At 37.3% G+C, this 20,825-nt stretch overlaps 1 long non-coding RNA gene across 1 annotated transcript in view; it reads left to right on the forward strand.

Moving 5' to 3' along the window:
• Positions 1–20,825, forward strand: part of LOC125486147 — a 36,073-nt gene that overhangs the window by 10,741 nt on the left and 4,507 nt on the right. The window contains exon 2 of the long non-coding RNA XR_007264829.1: positions 18,912–19,093. This is a non-coding gene — a long non-coding RNA (uncharacterized LOC125486147). The remainder of the gene's footprint in view (positions 1–18,911; positions 19,094–20,825) is intronic.

Raw genomic sequence — 20,825 nt, forward strand, 5'->3', positions numbered from 1 at the left:
TCTCATTGCAATTAAAGTTGCTTTCAAGTGCAATCGTGGGTTAATTGCCATCGCTGAAGGAAAATGAGGACTGAGGATACAGAAGTACAAGTGGTGCTGTGCCCGCAAATGCTCCGTTATCTAACCTCTCCTGCCTTCTTGCGGGATTCCTGGTGACAGTACGTTGGGGCCAGTGGAGTTAAAACCACAGGTCTGTGTTAATCACTCCATTCCTGCCGAGAGCCAGTGTCATCACGAATGCTTCCCTAGTCAGCGCACAAACCCTGCAGGCCCCATTCCAACGCCCGCCTCAGGGCACTTCTCCAGTGTCTTCAAGAGTATATCCCCTATCCAAACACCAGGACTCAGGCGTGGCATCGGAAACGTACTAAGGGGCAGCCCCACAGAGCAAGAGGGAGTTTAATCGCATCTCAAGATGATCTTTACAAATCTAAAAATAGTCAATAGCTACAAGGTTGGCAGCACCGTAGGGTGACTCCGCGAGCCACACAGTTGGCCAGAGGGGCACTCAGCATCGCAAAAGACTCTACAGTTAACCATAAATGCTAACAATGCGTGGGGACATGCACTTTAACTTTCTTTATTATTTACTTTATTTATTTTTGCTATAACTTTGCATATGACTGTCTAAAATGTCCATGATTCCATTCTTCTTTCGAGTGGAATATTTAAACCTTTGCTTTTATTTCGCTGTGTAATTGTTTATTTCCCATTTTCACTCACCTTTTGTGCAATATCCTTGACCTTTTGTTCAATGTTCAGCCATATCGCCACCACCTCCCCCCAATTCACCAAGCGGAAAAATATATCAACATATTTTTAGGCAAAGAACACAACTTCCTGACAGACAGAGCAGTTTGATGAACGCGTACGAATACAATTCCTCAAGTAACCCATTGTTTAAGAAAAAACGACAGGGGTACCCACTTACAAAGCTCGCCCCAAACGTGCCTCTCCTTTCACAAACATACACCTCCTCCCCACACCCAAAATAAAGCAGTTGACCTTTCGGAACTCAGATTGCATTCCCCTCCCTCACTTTGCAATCCTCACTCGAGTAGCTCCCTCCTTTTGCTGCCTCGTAATGCAAGAGGCCCGATGGGCAACCATCCTGCATATTGCTGGTAGGCAGCCTCCGATCTTTAAGATAGTAACTCCAGGGTGATCGTGTTTCTGCTTTCAATGACCCGTTGCTCAGCAGCTCCAGCATCAACGTCAACTGGTACCCTGACTGAGAGTATTATTGTTTGGCTTGTTTCCTGGGTGGTAAAAATAGTTAAGAGGGAAGGAGAAAGAAATGGCACAGAGAGAAAGGGGGAGAAAATGCATGGAAGTGAGAGAGGATTAACAGACAGAAAGAAATAACAGTGAAGAGAGTGAGGGAGGACTTAATTTGTTGATCAGTCAGATCAAATATATTTTAAGGGTGTGAGAAACTATAATATCTCTTTACTGGAGTTCAGTCTCCTCGAACTGAGAAGGTGCTAAAATGTTCAAGAACCACAGTTTTAGGACAACAGCATTTAGGAATCTGTCTCTAATAAGCATATGCTGAACTTTATTTCAGAATGAGATTGGGAGGAAGCAGAGAGCCTGGAGCCGCTGATTGAAAATATATGCTGCTGGTGAGGAAATATTAACAGGAGATACTGTGAAAAATCTTCTGCTTTTGTTTTCAATAACATTGGATTTGCGTGCCTGGGACAGTTGTGAGAGTCTGAGAGGGAGGAAGAAACTGAAGGGACCAGAAGAAAAGACTGGATGCAAAAGATGGCAGGATGCAAAGGAGAACAGCAGGGAAAGCAGAGAGTAAGAGATATAAAATCTATAGGAACAGAAAGAGCTGTCTTGACAGAAAAGGGAGAAAATGTCAGAACGACTGAAAATTGAAGCGGTGTGGAGAAAAATGGTATAAAAACTATAAAAGAAGTAAGAGACGTACAGGGAGAGAGATCTGAGAAAGCATTACAGAAACATTAGTTAATGACAGAACTAGGGAGTTAAACAAAATATTTAGAAATTGCAGAGCAGGGAAGACAGATAGATCGGGAGTGATGAGCTATAGCAAATATTGTAGATAGACAGCAAAACAGGTAGCTGGAAAAACAGCAAGAATATACTGCAGAAACTATGGTGATAAAGGGTAATACATGGAAAACATAGACACCACAAATAAAACACACATGTCAAACAAAAGTATACATTCATAATGTCTATCCTGTTTGGATTGCTAAACAAAAGAAATAGGTTTGGGTTAGAAAAGAGATGAAAACATATTTCTTTTTCAAAGAACTAAATCAGAAACCCTCCCAAGGAGGAAAGGGCACCTGCTGAAAGGTGGAAAGAAGGACAGAGAGACAAGTTTTTGCAGACAAAGTTGCAGCTCTGACTCTGCAGTGATCAGGTGGGAGGTGACCATTGAACTTAGTTTTTATAAAACAACACATCATTGACTTACCACAAGCACAATATTATAGGAGACTTGGATCAATACAACACCTTATCAAAGCATCTAATCATGTTTCACATATATTAAGTTAGTTTAAAGTGACTCTTATTAATAAGTGAATAACTATATACGAATACTGTGTTGAAATAATCTTGTGAAATAAAAGATATTACATACATTTCTCCATCTTGCATTTACGACCAACAGAAACTAATTTTGCTCATACCAGCTTGTATGGCTTCAGGTGTCATATGCTGTTTGATAACGTTCTTGTGAAACACCTAACGATTTTAAAAGGTATTGTATGACTGCAATTATTGTTGATTGCTGATTCAGCAAACTAGAAAAATGGAATTTAATGCATATTTGAAGATTCAGTAGTTATTTGGGTTAAATCTTCTAATCTTTCCAAAATACTTATGTCTGTTCAATTTTAAACAATTTTCGGAGAACACTCATGTTTTTGATGAGAAAATCTGAAATATGGAACAATACAGTCAGGGAATGATGTATGAAGTTGTACTTGCTCCTTTGGTATTGAATTTTCTTGAAACTGTTTTTTTTTGCAATGTTTACAGTGATCAACTTTTCAGCAATCAGTTTAACACATTGAATTTCCTGTTAAACCAATAGATTATGTTGGATTTGGGTGGGTGCTGGAGGGTGTTGTGTGGAGGGAGAGTGTGTAGTGGTGAAAATGAGATATGAATTAGTTTGTGGAGGTGTCGAAAGCTTTTGCAACTGACCCCCAAGTAATGGCTGCATCTATATTTCAATGATGTTCATGTGTGTGACCACTCTGTATTTACAGTGACACCATGAGATTTCACGTTTGAAGCAATGATATAATTCACGCTACTTTCAACATTGCAGGGAACTTCTCCTGAAGGCTGCAGTACACTGGTGAATTGGTGAATGACATATGTTTTGATATACATATTCAGCTAGAAAGATAACCCTGAGTCACATTGCATATTTCACACATCAAAGGAGATGGGTTTGACACATTCACTGGTTATTTTATATCTTCCATGTTAATTTTTTCCCATTTTTTTCTGGTTACCCTCTCTATTCAAAATTCCAGCTCAGGAAGGGAAGAACAAGCACCCTATTCTGATGCATTGGCTAAAAGCGACTATTAAACAATAGCTAGAAGGTGCAAAGCACAGTCTGGGGATGAATCATCCTTTGATTTTTCTTTCTCATTGAAACCACTTTTTTTTTCTTTTTGGCACCTCTCCTTGATTTCCTGATGTGAAGAACCATGGTCATACACCCCACACTGTACAGTTCCATGGCATAGTACATCAGCATATATTGAGACTAGCACTTACATTGCTACAACATTAAAGCATCAGCAAGTTATCAGTAAGAATGCAGTCTATAAAATGATAGAGTTGTTGTAGAATAAATATCCAGTGTTCGAATTCAAACTGGCTTACTGGCTCAGATTTTGCCCAGTCGATCTGGTATGGTTTTAATATCAATCCCATATTGTGTAAGAAGAGCACACTGCCAAAGACACATAGAAAAACAATAGGAGTATGCCATTCTGCCCTTGGAGCCTGCTCTGGCACTCAGTATGATCACAGCTAATTATCCACTTCAGTACTATGTTCCCACTTTGTCCTCATACCCTTTGAGAAGATATTGTATAGTTTGAATGTTGTGCAAATTAGACATTTCATGTATCTCTGCATAATATATATAAACAAATATTTTTGCTATTCTGCAAAGCCCAAAATATGTTTTATATATGGGAAACACTAGATTTTTTGGGATTATTTTTGGTCATTCTAATAACCATCTTTAAAGAAAAAGCACTAACTAGTCCACTAGCTCTGCTTGTGTATGTTTATGATTTTCACTACTTTTGTCCAACTCTTTATTATTCATCAGTGGAATTTCTATTATGTCAACCTCCCAGTATGATGGTCATTTGTAACAGTCTTTATCAATAAACCATAACTCAGCATGTTTCCTTGCAGGCACACAGAGTCATCTTATTCCATCTGTGTTGTTTTGTCCACTACTTCATACAAAAATGATACTCAGGCTCCCCCATTGATTTAGCTTGTCAGTGGATGTTTTAATATTGAACTAAACAACACAGACCAGAATTAGTCCAATTTATAATCTAGGTCTCTGAAACAGAAGCTGATTATGGCCAAAACAACAGTTAAAAAGGTAAATAGATCATACTCTACATCATGCACAGAACAAATCTCTCCACTGACTAATGTTTTGCTAGTCAATAATCTATGCTGAGCCAAATGGACAATATACTGAATAAAGTCATCTCTTTGCTAGACACAATAGCTCAGTAGTGAGCCCCATCCCTTTACTTAATATGACTTATCTCCAGAGTTCTCCAGAACATTAATTGCTCAACCAACATCACAAAAACGGACTATCTGTTCATTATCATATTGCTGTTCATGGGAGCTTGCAATATGCAAATTGCCTCATGCATTTCCTGCAGTACAATAATGACTACACTTTGGGACACCCTCAAGTTGTGGTTATAAGAATGTAATCCTTTTTTCTTATTTGTTGTCATTTATTTACAACGTACAGGTGAAATTAGTTTCAATGGCCCCAAAATGAGACCTTTTTATTTAATACGGACATTGTTTTGATGATAGAAATTTATTTTAAAACCATTTATAAGCTGAATTGACACTTTTTGGCGAAAAACATCACACCAAACAGACCGAGTTCCTTATTTATATTTCCACCTAGTATTTTTCTTTATCTGGTGCTAGATAGAAGTAAACCTGATTGTAAAATATGAAAAAAAGTAGATTTTCATTGGATAACTATGATGTTTTCATGATAGAGTTTGTTGCAAATAATTTTACACATTGGCTTTTGAATGTAACAGTATCTAATGTTTATTTCCATCAACAAAAATGGCAGACATTAGGTCCTGCCATGAGTCCTACCACAGTGTAGTGTACTATTGTGGTGTATTTTGTTATAATGAATCCTACAAATTTGCATATCTGTTAATTGCTTACTCAACCAATTATCATCTTTGAGATATGTTTCCTTCAATTTCAAATGTGCATTAACATTTCCATTTTTTATTGTTTAATTAAAGAATCTACATCCCAAGAAGTTTTATTTGCTGATTCCAATTTGGCATGCTCTTTCTTGAATTTTTGTTGTCCACTGTGTTATCAATTAAGTACAATTTTCAGTAAAAGTTTGCTGCTGTGACATTGTCAACTAGAAAAGCTATGGCTTGTTTAGGCAATGCTGAGCACAATTTTCCCTCTGCAGTTGTTGATGTGACCAGAATACATAATACTTATATATTTTTCAAATACTATTTACATATTCTGTGTGGAAAGACTTGCATTTATATAGTGCCTTTCACGGCCACCAGATGTCTCAAAGCCGTTTAGAGCGAATGAAAAGCTGTTGAATTGCAATTGTTATTGTAATTTGCACACAGCAAACTTCCACAAGCAGTAATGTGATAATGGCAAGATAATCTGTCTTACTTGCAATGAACAATTATTCAAAATATTGCCATGGACTTTTTCACGTCAACCCGCGGGAACAGACAGGGTTTTTGTTTGATGACTCATTCAAAAATTGTAGCTGCTGCAATTGAGTGTGCTTTACTCAATGCTCACTCAGTCCTTCGATGGGATATCAGCCTTGCATTTTGTGCTCCCTAGAATCACGCTTAAGTCTGGGACTTTCTGATTCAGAGGTTAGTGTGCTACCAACCAAGAAGAGTTGACACTATTTTCAGTAAAGTCCCTCAAGTTAAACCTAAGTCTGATTACCAACTGCCTACCATGGAGTGATACACATAAGAATTAGACCATTGGAAAACTGGGTTTAGCATCACCTTTCTTTCCCCCATGAAATGATTAGTTACTTTACATGGCTGCAAACAATGACATAAAACTTTGATATCATTATTGTACTTTATTAATATGTTACTAGAGAAGGATACACTTTAAAGGCATGTGCAAATTGAACATAAATAATGTGAACAGTTAAGTTGGATATTTGATGAAGTAACTTAACCTCATTTCTTACATAATTTAATTTATATGTTCAAGTTTTCTTGGCAGGACTACAGGTTGAACTAAATAGGGATGAAATTATTGTGCATGGCCTCAATATTGTTTAGAAATTCTTGTGTGAAAAATAGCTTTCAGTTTGCCCATCTTTCCACATCAGCCAAACAATATCCTCCATGATTGCTTCAGTAATAACAGAGATTCTGCAATTGAACTTTCAAAAAGGTCAATAAAGTGTATCTTGTACAAAATTCTCAGCCTTACATTGCACACTACATGTTACACAGGGCCTGTTTGAAACTACAGTTCAAACAGCAAAAGGAATAGGAAAATGCAGGTGATGAAATGAATCAAGGAAATAAAACCATGCAATATATTGAGAAAGCTAAGAAAACGAAGTGGAATGGAGAGCAGGAAAATACATACTATTTGAATGGGAAACCACTGCACTTGTCACAAGCTTCATGTGATAAACTAATATCAAGCCCATCAATTATATACCTTTGGTATCAATTGTTTTCACATTGGAAGACAGAACTGAAGAGTCATATTATACAATTTCACATATTAACATTTAAATATGACTGGCTGTGTGCACTGAATCAATTTATAACTAACAGGACTGTTGAAATATTCTGATCCTGCTGATATTTGACCTACCATTATCCTGGGGTAATTGCATTTTAATTATCCACAGGACAGAGACATTCAAATAGAATGACTGAGCATCAGATATATTTACAGATTGTGAATCATCAAGATGACTTTCATACCTGACACAGGAATTTGACTTCTACCAGTATAACCACTTTTGCCCCAGCAACTGGAAGGGTAAACTTTTGGTCAACATTGCAGAGATAAGTGCATAATTTATTCTGCCAGCTTGTGGCTGCAATTATATTTTGATCCTAAATGATGGGGTTTGTATTTTATGAAATGTGTTGGTGAAAATAGGCATCAGAAAAGAATATAGTTGAATACAAACTGTCATACTGTAGCTATTTAGTAATACTGAGGCAAAAATCAATGAAAGGGCATGTAATATCCCAGGTCAGGTTGTAAGCTGAAAAGCTTGTTGTCATTATTGTTTTCTTTTGTGCCCTGTTGTATACTAGAGTTAATATGATGGAACAATATTTTGGAAAAAGGAGCAAAAAAATTGTGATTATTGTGTTTTCCCTTGTGCATTGCAAGCTAGCACAGAATTATTTGCATGAACAGTCACTTCTTTGTAGCAACAGTGCCAAATTGCAATTTTAAAAAAAAGATAACATGAATATGCAGCAAGTTTTTATGATAATCTTAATTTCTTAAATTAAATTTCATTTAAATTACACTTTCCATGTATATTAGTGCAAAATAGTTGATCATTAGCAAAGGTTTCCCTATGTTGCTACACTGACTACACTTCAAAAGTAATTTCTATTAGCCTTTCTTGATGGTGATATATAATGTCCCTTTTCAGGCATGTGATGTGACTTGCTTCTCACAGTTCAATGAAAAAAAAATTGACTAAACAGGCTGAATTTTCAATTGCTGGCATAGTTGGGAATGGGTATTGGTGCAATATAAAAATTGTGTTCTTGGAAGATGTTATGACCCAGCAATCATCTGGGCATATTTTCCCAACTCCAATTTGAAATTCCAGCCCAAGAAATGACTCCAGCACTGTCATAGTGATGAGTTCCCATAAAATCTTATACTTTATTCTAATAAGACTCACAAATTCTATTGATTAAAATAGTTTGAGAGTTATAACATACAGAAATAAAACAATGCACCTTTCATCCATATTTGACACAGAAAGAGAAATTCCTACCTATTAAGAATTAGATAAACAAGTGAGAAACACAACTGCCAAATGCAAGCACATGGTAAGGTTTCATCTCACATTTATATGTGAAGCAGCACGCAATTTTATAAACTGGTCAAAGTGGTGATCTTTACAGGTCACATAGATTCAACCTTTCATGATACTCATGTAATTGACTTACCTACTTAATTAGGCTATCCCAATCTTACTGCTGTAAAATGCAGTGAATTGGATTGTACTGTTATTGGTACAGTGTCATTTGGTAGTTCAATATTTTTATAGGTCTCTCCGACATTTGTACTCAGCGTAAATTACCTGTGTGTTTTGTTGAACAAAGATCTTCTCTAAGGAATTTTGTGGCTGATATGCATGCAGAAGATTTACTGTGATTGGTGATAGTAAGCATTAATATTTGCTTTATACAAATTGCCTTATCTAACAGAGTTGATTATTTATATAAAAGTTGCTTCATTTAACAGTTTTGGAAAATTCATATTAAATACACAAAATTTATATAAATGCGCAACTATAATGCAACAAATGGTTTAATTTAATTAAACTTCTGTCACTTCAGCTCTTTTCATCATTTTTCCTTTTTGTTGCAAATGCTATCCATAAATATCACCAATTGGTCCATAAAATGTATAGGATTTTAATTCAATGGATTTTTCTTGTACACAGAATCAACCAAATTAAAATCTATATAAATATCTGTGTGTGGTGTTATACTGTCCCCAAAATATGATCTTGGAGAACAAACTCTGGAAATATAAAATGTGAAGTATGAATAAATGTTGATAATCCGGTAGCAGTTCTCAACCATGCCAGTTTGTTTATTTGTTACAGGCTCGTCAATCTGCAGTATGAGAAACGGTTAACCAAGAATTGCAACTGGAGTATCCAGTTACACTGGAATGGATTTTTATTTCTGCCATAGTTCCAGAAATGAATGACTTCTATGAAAATGTCTGCACTGACAGCAATTTGCATTAATTAAGGGTTTCAACTGCCTCTTCCTTCTACAAACATATACAATAAGTCAAATTGCATGTGAATACAGCAGGCAACACTATGTTTATTTTAGGTTCAACAGTATCTCATTTACACGTGTTAATTAGAGCTAATTGGGACTAATTAAATGAACAGGAACCCCTCTGGGGATGTTCATACCTATAATTTTGGTAAATAGTCTTAATTAACATATGCAAGTTAGGGCTAATTAGCATTGATTAAGGGATTTTAGCTAAATTTTAAAGCATTGCTCTTCAAATACTTTAATCAGTACAGAATGTGGCATAAACATGATGCATTAAACAGAAAAAATGCTTTTGTTCCATTTAACATCAAGCTTATTTACACTTTTTCAATTAAGTTATTACTTAACATCACTTGCTTATGTGCTAATGATTACAAAGTTCTCACTTGGAAAATTAAATTTATCCTTTGTATTCCAGAGAATAATTTTAAAACTGGTTTGTATATTATGCAATGGGTTAGTCTAAGAGACTAACTTCTAATTTAGAGTCTTAATTAATGAAACCGTCAAAACTATTTTCCCCTATCCAGTTGTGATATATGCACAATTTCCTGGTGATAAAAAAAATCCCACTAAGTCACCAGAACAAAATAACAAAACAATTCCATAGAGTATAATTCTTAGTTAAATCTAGGATTGCAATCAAAACTCTACCCTGATACATCCAGGTCGATGGTAGATAACAGTTCCTGGTTCTATCAACAGAAAACATCAAGATTTGTGTATGTTTCCCTCTATATAAAATATAAGTTATGGAGAAATTAAGAAAATAAAAATACAGATTTTTTCTGCTGTTATTGGCAATTTCAGTTTTTCTCACAATTTGCGGGAATTGTGAGTAGCAGAAAAGAAATAAAAATACCTGTTTGGAATAGCTAATAATGGTGAAGTACTTGTTAAAGCTTCATTGCAAGAAAGAAATGCTGTTTTCTCTCTGGGCAATGTTAAAGATGATTGTGTTGTTTACTTCCTTTCAAAGTGGATAGTTAAATGCATGAGTTGCAGGTTTCAGCACATGGTTGCCGCAGTGAATTGTGAAGAGAAATATTTAGTTTTGGATTCTGTGCAATAGCAATGCTGACTATTTTATACTGTGCAAGGGAGGGAGCTGGATCACTGATAGAATAAGAAACACATGCACAGTATAAACTACACTGAACATAGCATGTGTGAATTAGCTATATGAATGATGGAGAACCAGTACATTTATGTTCAAGCTTATTTATTTCATTAAAAAATATTTTATGCATAAAAAAGTGTTTTTATGTATACACATAGTCACAAATGCAGTTTGATTCTGTACAGTAGCACATCAAGGAAACAAAAACATTGGATTTTGACTCTTTCCGACAAACCAAAGACATCTCTCATACGTAGAAGACTATATTTACATGCATTTGAGGCACTGGGAGAGTTTATTGTTCCAGCTTATTGCTGAGACTATGATTGAAGTCTGCAGGACAATCGTTTGTCTCAATGACAGTTCAGGTTGCTCCTGCTTTCACCTTTTTGTCACAGGGACTTTTCAGGTACTGCTATACTGTCCATTGCTATATTATGCCTCTTTTCCCATACACTCACTGGTAGCATGGTGGTGCAGTGGTTAGCACTGCTGCCTCACAGTGCCAGAGATATGGGTTTGGTTCCACCCTTGGGTGACTGTCTGTGTGGAGTTTGGACATTCTCCCTGTGTCTGTGTGCATTTCCTACCACAGCCCAAAAATGTTCAGGTCAGGTGGATTGGCCATGCTAAATTGCCCATTGTGTCTAGGGTAGGGAGTAGGTCTGGGTGGGATGCTCTTTGGAGGGTTGTTGTGGACTTGCTGGGCCGAATTGCCTGCTTCCACACAGTAGTGATTCTATGATCTTCTATGTACTTTGACCATTCATCTCAACATTTTGGTATTCACACTACATAACATACAGTCAAGTAAACAAATATGTTGATTTCTGTTGGTTGATTCTTCATCCTTAATGATTGTACTGCAAGCCATTTTTTTCTACTTTGCCTTCTTTAGGAGCTAGAATATATAACATTTCCACTCCTTTAACAGGACCGACTATTTGCTATCTGCATGATAAAGGAATGATAAACCGCAGAATATAACGAAGGAGTGGAGCATTGTTATCTTTCAGAGCATGTGACATGGAATGCATGTGGCATGAGTACTTGGGCTGCTGTGTGAGCGTACTCCAGGAGCTCAAAATTTTGTTTTCTTGGTGAATTTCTCATTCCTGAGACATTTGAGCCTTCTTGTCAGTGGCTTAATTCCATTTTTGTGAAAATGAATTGTTTTGGATGTCCAATCCTGTGGATATAGGTTTCATGTAATATTCTTTGTCCATAAATGTTGACTTTTGAAGCAGCTGCATTAGTACTAATGTGTGTGGAGAGGGGTGTTTTTTGTCATTGATGTAGAATACAAGCCCTTGTTGGCTTGCACATGTCTTGTGCTAACTCAGAACAGCCATTAACATACATGAAAACGTCTGCACATACAAATGATATGTGTTGTTGTGAGGATCTGTGTCTCTAAGAGAGTATAGCATAAGCAATTGTGATAGGCTCTCTATAGCAGTTAAATTGTCCATAATTGTTTGGTGCAAACTATTCATATCACCATCCGCCACTTTGGGTATTGATTTTGTAAAGACAAGTATCTGCAGAATAGTGTGAGTCTTATGGGTTCAACCAATCCCAGAATGTATATGCCCGAGGCGACTAGAAAGGATCAGTCAATTTACGAGGACTGTGCCCCACATTTGCTTAGCCATCACCCATGCCCACAATTCTATCATTTCATTATTATTTCCCTCTGTTTCACCCTCTACTTCCTCAGCCATTGTTCAATGTTGTGAAATGCATCTATTTGAGTGATACTTGTTGAAAATTTGTGTTTTGTGGATAGTGATGTAATGATTACACCTAGGTTACTGAGTGGTGCAGAAAACCTCATTTGTCTTTCTTTGTGAAATATGTAGAGGGATAACTCACATCCTAAGTCCCCAAAGCCTGTCCATTGTCTCCAATGCGCACGTGCGGAATGTGATGGAATACTCTTCACTTGCCTGGAGTACACTTCAATTACACTCAAAAAGTTTGCTTCCATTCAGGACAAAGCAGCTGACTTGATTAAATCCCCATCCAACATCGTGATACTCAGAAACAAAGGCAGAAATTGCTGAAAAAGCTCAGCAAGCCTGGCAGCATCTGTGGTGAGAAATCAGAATTAACGTTTTGAGTCCAGTGACCGTTCCTCAGATGCTGCCAGACCTGTTGACCTTTTCTGGCAATTTCAGCTTTTGTTTCTGATTGACAGTATCCACAGTTCTTTTGGTTTTTACTTTAATAGTCATTCCATTTATGACCAGAGTGCAGTAGCAGCAGTGTGTACTATCTATAAGATGCACTGCAGCAACTCATGAAAGCTGTTTTGACAGCATCTTCCCATTCCCCCACCTTGTATCACTTAGGACTGTGCTTGCATTGGAATGCTATCTGAAACTCCTCCTCCAAGTATTCATGATCCTGAATTGGAATTATATTCATTGTTGCTGGATCAAAATTGTGAAACTCCTTCCCTCCTAGCGACCATGTAGGTGTACCTACACCATATGGACTGCAGTGGGCGAAGAAGGCAACTCATTACTGACTTCTCAAGTGCCATCAGAGAAGGACAATTAGTGCTGTCCTTGGCATTGACACAAACATCTCATGAAGAGCTGAAAAATGCATCAAATACATTTTTGCATTTATACGACATATTGTGAGCTGAAGTGTAAAGAAAATTGATGTGTTTATTAAACATTTTTTGCAGCCACTCAATGTGCTTTCCAGCCAATGAAGTACTTTTGAAGTGATGTCATTCGTGCCCCATCAGTCTTTATGGACACATTGATGTAGAAGACATCATAGGATATATAATCATGATAATACAGTTTTGTGTCGGTGCTTCTCTCCAACCTCATTAGTAGTACAATCTAATGTCTCATTTCTATTAAAGCCAGAAGTGTGTTGTCATAACCAATTAAGACTTTCCCCTTTGATCCTTTACTACCTGCTGCAATCCTGGTGTTCCTAAAGCATCCATAAAACATTGGAAGAGAATGCTTTAAGACATGGAAACTTTAAATTTATTCATATTCATTGGGAACTTTAAATTTATTCATATTCATGTGCCAATAAAAATAAGTGGTTTTACTTTCATATATGGTGAATATGTGAGCTCATAGCAACACTGTTCTTTTTTTTGATGCTGTGAATGGCTTTGATTGCCAATTTCACTTGCTTGTGACCCTGTGTAAACCTGGTTCCAAGGGGATGTGGAGGTCTGTTGCCCAGATACCTATACGTTACAATAGTGGACCTAGGCATGGAAATTGATTTACCCTGACTTTGGCACTAACCCAGAAATGGCAATGATTGTCACACTGAGGTATATAGGCAAGAAGACCAGCAAAATTTGTCTTTTTGTGTCAACAGGAGATGATCTACGCGGAAGGATACTCTTCTACTTCAAGAGGTAGCAAGCTGATGGATGAGGAAGAATATCAGCCCGAGTGGATGATAATCTATAAAATATCGAGGTGGATGAATTTAGAGTGGGGAGAGGGTGAGGGTCGATGACCAATGGCTGACAGAAAGCCACAGCTTCAATCGGAAGCTAGAACAAACACACTGTTCCTCCCGGCTCAACATTCAGTTCCATAAACATTGTTTAAGGACCACTGATTTGGCTGCTTTAGACCTGAGAAAACTAACCATAACATCTATGGTGCACTCTATCAGCAAGGACACTCATACTGTGAATGGTGGATTGCAAATTAAGTGGCCATGCATAATGGAAAAGCTTGCTTATCCTCCATGCATCTCACACTTGACTGAACAAAAAGTTTGGCATTTCTAAGGATTAACTGACTATTTAGAGTCAAAGTGGCTTTATTTCAGGTATGCTGTAAGTGCCAGTTTTTAGGCATATCACTATCAAGTTCATATTCCATGAATTTGTTAGCTAGACAACAGCCACAAATATCACTTTAATAGATAGTTTTTAGGATACCAAAGGAAAACCAAAGGATGCTAGTCTTTATCAAGCAGAAAACATATAGTATTCAAATTAAACCATCCTTGAAATGCATTGAAAGCATTTTTCGATTCAAGTTGTAGTTATACTAATATTTGTAGTTATAAACCAATTATGGCAAAAGCATTAAAATATATTAAAGTGCACAATTTTCTTGCAAGAAATTCAATTGTGAAATGATTTGCAAGACCAGAGTGTGCCATGGACACAATAAACTGCTTTTAGAACTTGTTATGTAAGCTATATTAACTATTCTATCAGGAAGCCAATGAGTTCAATTCTGCTGTCAACATGGTTCCACATATCCCAATTCAAAGCATTTGTAGATTCACCCAACAGTTTTACAGCTTCTTTTGTCATATTTGGCTTCATTTTTATTCTGTTGCTACTTACATTTGTTTGTTTTTGAGGCATTTGGTAGAATTTTTTCTTTCTGCTTCCAGTAGAATTGCAGGCACCAGTGGGTTTTCCACAGGAAGTACCTCATTCAATGCTTTATTAAGAAGTGGAGGATTAACTGAAGAATATTCTTTGTACCTATTAACTAGCCCCTGAAACACATACATGGACAGCAACAGAAATAAAGCTGATACGACAGACCTAATGAAAAAACTAAAATATGTGCATACCTGACAGATTTTAATTGCTGTACATCCTGTATTTCATTCTAATATAAGTACAAATATTTGGAGAAGGAATCTTATAGTATAGATTCAACTAATACATTATAAAATACAAGGAGTTCTCATTTTCAGTCTCCTCTTTCAAAACTTTTTTCTGATTAAAGTTCTTTTTAAGTATTTACTTTCCTCATTTAAAGTGTCATTTCTTGCTTTACCATCTCTCACTTCTTGGTTGTGTTTGTTATTAGTGAGCCTCTCATGTCATCACATCTCAGTAAGACCCCTGACTGCGTTGCTGGAGTTGCTGCTATTGTGTCTGCTCCCTGCATTCAAATATCATTTTTGTTTCAAACAGTCCTCCGCTCAGAATAAACTTAATTTTTTAATTGTGTTTTAAAAATTTCCTTGGTGTTTGTACCTGTACTGGTAGAGTAACTGCTGTGGTTTGAAGTTTGCGTCACATATAGACAGGGTGGTTAAAAAGGTGTTTAGCATGCTTACCTTCATTGCTCAGTGCTTTGAGTATAGGAGTTGGGAAGTCATGTTGAGATTGTACAGGACATTGGTGAGGACTGTTCTGGAGTACGATGTCCAGTTCTGGTCGCTCAGTTATAGGAAGGATATTATTAATCTGGAGAGGGTTCAGAAGAGATTTACCAGGACGTTGCTGGGTATGGAAGGTTGAGTTATAAGGAAAGGCTGGATAGGTTGGGACTTTTTTCATTGGAGCATAGAAGGTTGAGAGATGACCTGATAGAAGTTTATAAAATAATGAGAAGAATAGATAGAGTTAATGGCAGTTGTTGGAAAGGTTTCGAGGGATATGGGCCAGGAGCAGGCAGGTGGGACTAGTTTAGTTTGGGATTATGTTCGGCATGGACTAATTGGACCAAAGGGCCTGTTTTTGTGTTGTATGACTCAATGACTGAGATTTTTTAAAACAAATTTCCTGCCATAATGTACTCAAAAATACTTTACCTGCAGAGTTAGAATAGTGAAGAACTTGTACTGTACCTATACTGTAAACATTTTTAAAGATTTCTCTGCAAGCAATAAGCTTGCTTCACAGAAGCTTTCCTTGTTTTGTTTCAAAAGTTACTTTAGCTAGGAATGCGTTGTGTGGCACATGTGTGGCACAGTATTTCAAATTTTACATTGGCTCATCTGTGAAACATTTGTCCTCAGGAACCTAACTCTGGCTTTTACATTGATTCCTGTAGGAAACACTGTTTTACTTTATGTCTTTCACTTAAAGTTGTAACTTTTGGGAATGAAACTCAAACATTACATAAGGACACTGTAATCAGATCTTGCAAAGTCTGTGAAACATTCAGGCTATGCTTTGCCCATCACATGAAAAATAAAACAGTTCATCACCCTTCTTAAGATGGTGGTGTTTATCTCCTTCTCCACACCCAGTTGATAGAGTGGAGCGATGATCTGCTTAAAAGCATTTGCTAGAGCATTTCTTGAGACAATTGTTAAAGAACTCTATGAAATTGAACTAGGGGTTTTGTTGACTGACTTTCTCCCCATGCCTCCCTGAGAGATCACACTGCTTCTGATTTAAAACAACTCCAGTGACACTGTTGAAGTCATGAACTTATTGACATACATTTTGCAACACAGATGCAAATCTGTAAGTCCATTTTAAAACTCACTGGTCATTTCTCTATTTTGTTTTGTAATAATATCTCTTGGTGAAGTAGGACTTTGATGCAATACAAATGATGAGATGTAAACCATGTTAGCATACTAGACCACTTTGTTGGTCTCAACAAATATTTATAATTCTTTTTAGCATGCAGCTGTTACACACTTCAATTAAAATTCTTGAATGAAGGAAACGGAAATTTTACTACTTATTAACCCCAATAAAAATAATCAAACACAACATCAAATACACACATGAATGCAAGTATAAAGTTTAAAAAGGAGTGAGTGTCTAGTATGAAAGGAAGGTTAAGAGTATGCAGGTGAGTGCTTGAGATGTTAGGTTTAACCTGTGATAATGGATGTTGAATTGATGATTTGATTCCTCAGCTGTAAAGAAATCTGTAGATGTCTTTGAGTTTCCAGTGAATGGATTTTCTCCAATTTGCTTTATCAATGGGTGCTGTTTTTTTAACAGGCTAAGAGAAAAAGAGATAGGGAGTCTTCCTGTTCAGTTGCTGGAAATTAATTTTTCCTCTTTCTGCAGTTGCCTGAAATACAACTCATTTGTATACTCCCATTTCTGACTTCATTTTTTTAAATCAAGCTGGATAATCTATTGGTAAGATTTTCATCCCAATATGTGAAACTTCCAGAAGAGTGTAAATCAAACAGAAGATACAAATCGGAATGACTGGTTCCAGCCATTTTGACTATGTTAGTCTTAGTTCAGACTGGCTCCTGTTTATTGGTAGTTTCACGAGCTTGATTCAACCTGATCAGGTGATCACTGCGGCCATTTTAAGCCTGTGTTTTGTTTTGTTAAAAATTATTTTAGTCTGTGACAGGTCAAATGTATTAAAATCAGAACTTGATAGTCTGTTTTTGGAAATGTCATAAACATGTGCATAGGCTAGAGTGATACTTCCCTGACTATGTTCAAACAATGAATAATGCATATATGTTCATATGTACATTAAAAGATATGCATTGGAAGAGGAAGTGAAAACTTAAAGAAGAAACATGCGGTGTTGATTGTACAAATATTCACACCAACATCTCACTGTGTGCAGGGGTTGAATTCTGTACATCCCAGGTACAGGTTGGCAGGCAGGGTTGTTGTAAAATTGGGTGTAATTCTATGGGCACTGTTCTTGGTGCCTATTTATCAATCTGTCCCTCACTGCAAACTTACATGTGGTGGGGGGTACCTCTGACATCCCATGTCCCCAAGGGTCAGTTAAGGGCCTTATTTGTTCATTAATTGATCACTTAACTGCTTAAGAGATGCATCTTGTCTTGCCTGACATGGGCAGAGGCCATGCGAAGTATGAAGCCAAGCAGCTTAAACTGTTCAGGTTTGGAGAGAAAGGTTTGGAGGGGTGTGTTGTGGAATCTTCTTTATAGCCCCCTGGGACCATTGGAGGTAACTCACTTTAAGGTTATCCCTTGCACTATGTTTCCCTCTAACATTTTTCAATCAGGGCTCACCACGCCCTTTGCCCACCATGGGGGTGAGATGTGTAAGGTGCCAGCCTGGCCTTGGTCATATGCCTGTACCTGCCTTGGTAATGATTGCTGCTGGGGACAGTGGCACCACAGGGACCAGAACGCAGCCAGCCTTATACTGGCTGTTGAGGCACAGCGGTCTCACCTGAAATCACTGAGTGGTCCCCTGTTGGTTTAATGGCTGCAGGGCAATCAGACCAACTAGGGGATGGGCTCTTCCCTAACACTTAGGGAGGAAGCAGGGTGTATCCCTGGCCAATGTAAAATCCCAGCCATGGACTCTAAGAGAGTATTGTTAGGCTGTCCCCTAAGAACTGAAATATTGGCTTGAGATCACAATTGTTAGGGCTGATACTGCATTTATTTCAAGGTCTTACTGGAATCAGAATCCTAGTGCAGAATTGGTGCATACCTGATGCCTAGGCATGAGATGTTTTGTTAGTTCTCAGTTGAGACATTGGTGTGGTGTTCTTTTTAAGCATCTTTACAAAGAAAACAATCTTTTGTCAGTTCACCTACTGATATTAGAAGATACAGGCATTCACAGTTCTTGCCAGTTCTTGCATCTGGAGGACAGCAGAGAGATGAGCAGGCACAAAACAAAAGAAGAAAATAATAGGAAATAAGGATAAATAAAGCTCATATGTAAGTTACTCCCCTCTTCCCACAGTATTTTTGATAATTGTTCTTGTTTTCAACAGAAATAATCATGCTGTTTGACAGAATCCCACAAGCCAATCTCTGAATAAGGAGCTTGGGGAGAAGGAAACACTATAAACAATGAACGAAATCAGTCAGCTTGAAAGTAACTGCTTTATCACAGGGTGCCAGACCAGCCTATTAAGTGAACCCGATGATTAAACAAGGCTTCTGGATTAATAAGGTATAGCATGCCCAGTAAATAACAAAATGTATGCTAAAACTTGTGTCAGATTGTCAAGGATGCTGGATTATAGAAGGTCAAAACAGCATGAGTGTAGTAGGTATGAAATGTGGTGTAAGATGTCTGTCAGGCACAGCAGTACAACCTGACCATTTCAATGCCTTATCTAGCATTTCCCTATCATGCACCGTGCCAAACCTTGGACTGTTCCTCATTGCCTTCCCCTGACCGACTGGGCTCTGATAGCAGGTCACTTTGGTCCTTAGCACGACCTCAGCAGCATTTGTATACAATGAGTGACGGCTTTATTTGTAATTATGCTGTCTTTAAAGGGACAAGATGGGCTTAATGAGTTAATAAAGTGGCTGCCTGTCAAAGCAGTCGATTTGCATATTAGAACTCAGAACACTCAGATATGCAGATGATTCGGCAGAGTTTCAGCTCATGAATATTCCTAACTTGTCATGGGGTAAAGCATGCTTGCCATAGCAACCGTTCTGCAGGTAACATTGGTCCAGCTGCCCCTGGGGTCCCAGAAGGCTTGTAAGAAGTGAAGACTTGTGAGAGCAAGCATTTTGTCTCGGTACACTTGACAAAACAAAGACAACTCACTCTTTGGTTTCATGCCACATTTTTTATTCATAAACAAGCTGTTGGCTGTAAAGACATGATAAAGCACAGACTGGGGCGAGACGTGCAAAGATTAAACGTAAAGGCTCATCTGCTAAAAATCCGATCTATTATTCAGTATATTTTCCATTTTTTTCTAATGTAGTTAAACTAGGCAGAGCCTGACATACGATCTGTTGGAGTTGGAAACTGATTGATGCAAAAGAAAAGCTATTAACATAAAAATAAATGAATGAAGGATAAGACAAAACAGTCTGACTGAAGTTGTCACTTCTATTTTGCTTAGATAAGATTCTGCACTCGTGTCGGTGTAATATGTATTCAGAAGAATATTTCAGTAAATATTGTACTTGCAGCAACACAAAAATAAATTGGGAGGCAAAGCTGCCTTGTTCAGAATTTATGTTAGTCACAGTTCCTAGGACTGGTTTCGCTCTTGAGTTGTACTTTGCTCATTTGGCTGAAGACATCATCTGTAGCTGTGCCAATATCTTACCCTAGGCAAGAGATGGCATAGATCCAGCTCCCCATGCCATCTCCCATTCTCCCAATGTCTGTTTTGGCGAAGTACAGGTTTCTGGCTTTGTGATTCAATCAATGGAAGTCCAAATGTGTACAAGGAGAGCATAATTTTAATCTGTATTGACTGTTCACCTCTCTGTCTGCCAATTTACATCATGGACTGGTTTCAGACAAATAGGCAATGATCCCTTTCAGTTAAGTTCTCTCACATTAATCTATGTATAATTAGGATTTTGTTTCGAAGCAAACTATAGTAGATCTATATTACATATTAAAGGAGTAATATTCATTTTTATTATAACTGAATTGAATGAATGTAACTAGCTCCATGTATTAACCTACATCTTCAGCCATCATATATTTTCTCTTCCAGGTTGTTACAAATCTTGAATAAGATTACATTTGGAAAGATCATATTCGCACAAAACATTGTTTATTATCATGTACTGGAAATTGACGTTATATTCAACATATCTCATATACCTTTATTATATGAACCGCAATATATTTGTTTTTCCTAGCTTTTCAGGATTATATAGGTTCACAAAGCTTAAATGATAATGCAACGTTACATGGCATA

The sequence above is a fragment of the Rhincodon typus genome, chromosome 26 (genome assembly GCF_021869965.1).
Source record: "Rhincodon typus isolate 14 chromosome 26, sRhiTyp1.1, whole genome shotgun sequence".
Lineage (NCBI taxonomy): Eukaryota > Metazoa > Chordata > Chondrichthyes > Orectolobiformes > Rhincodontidae > Rhincodon > Rhincodon typus.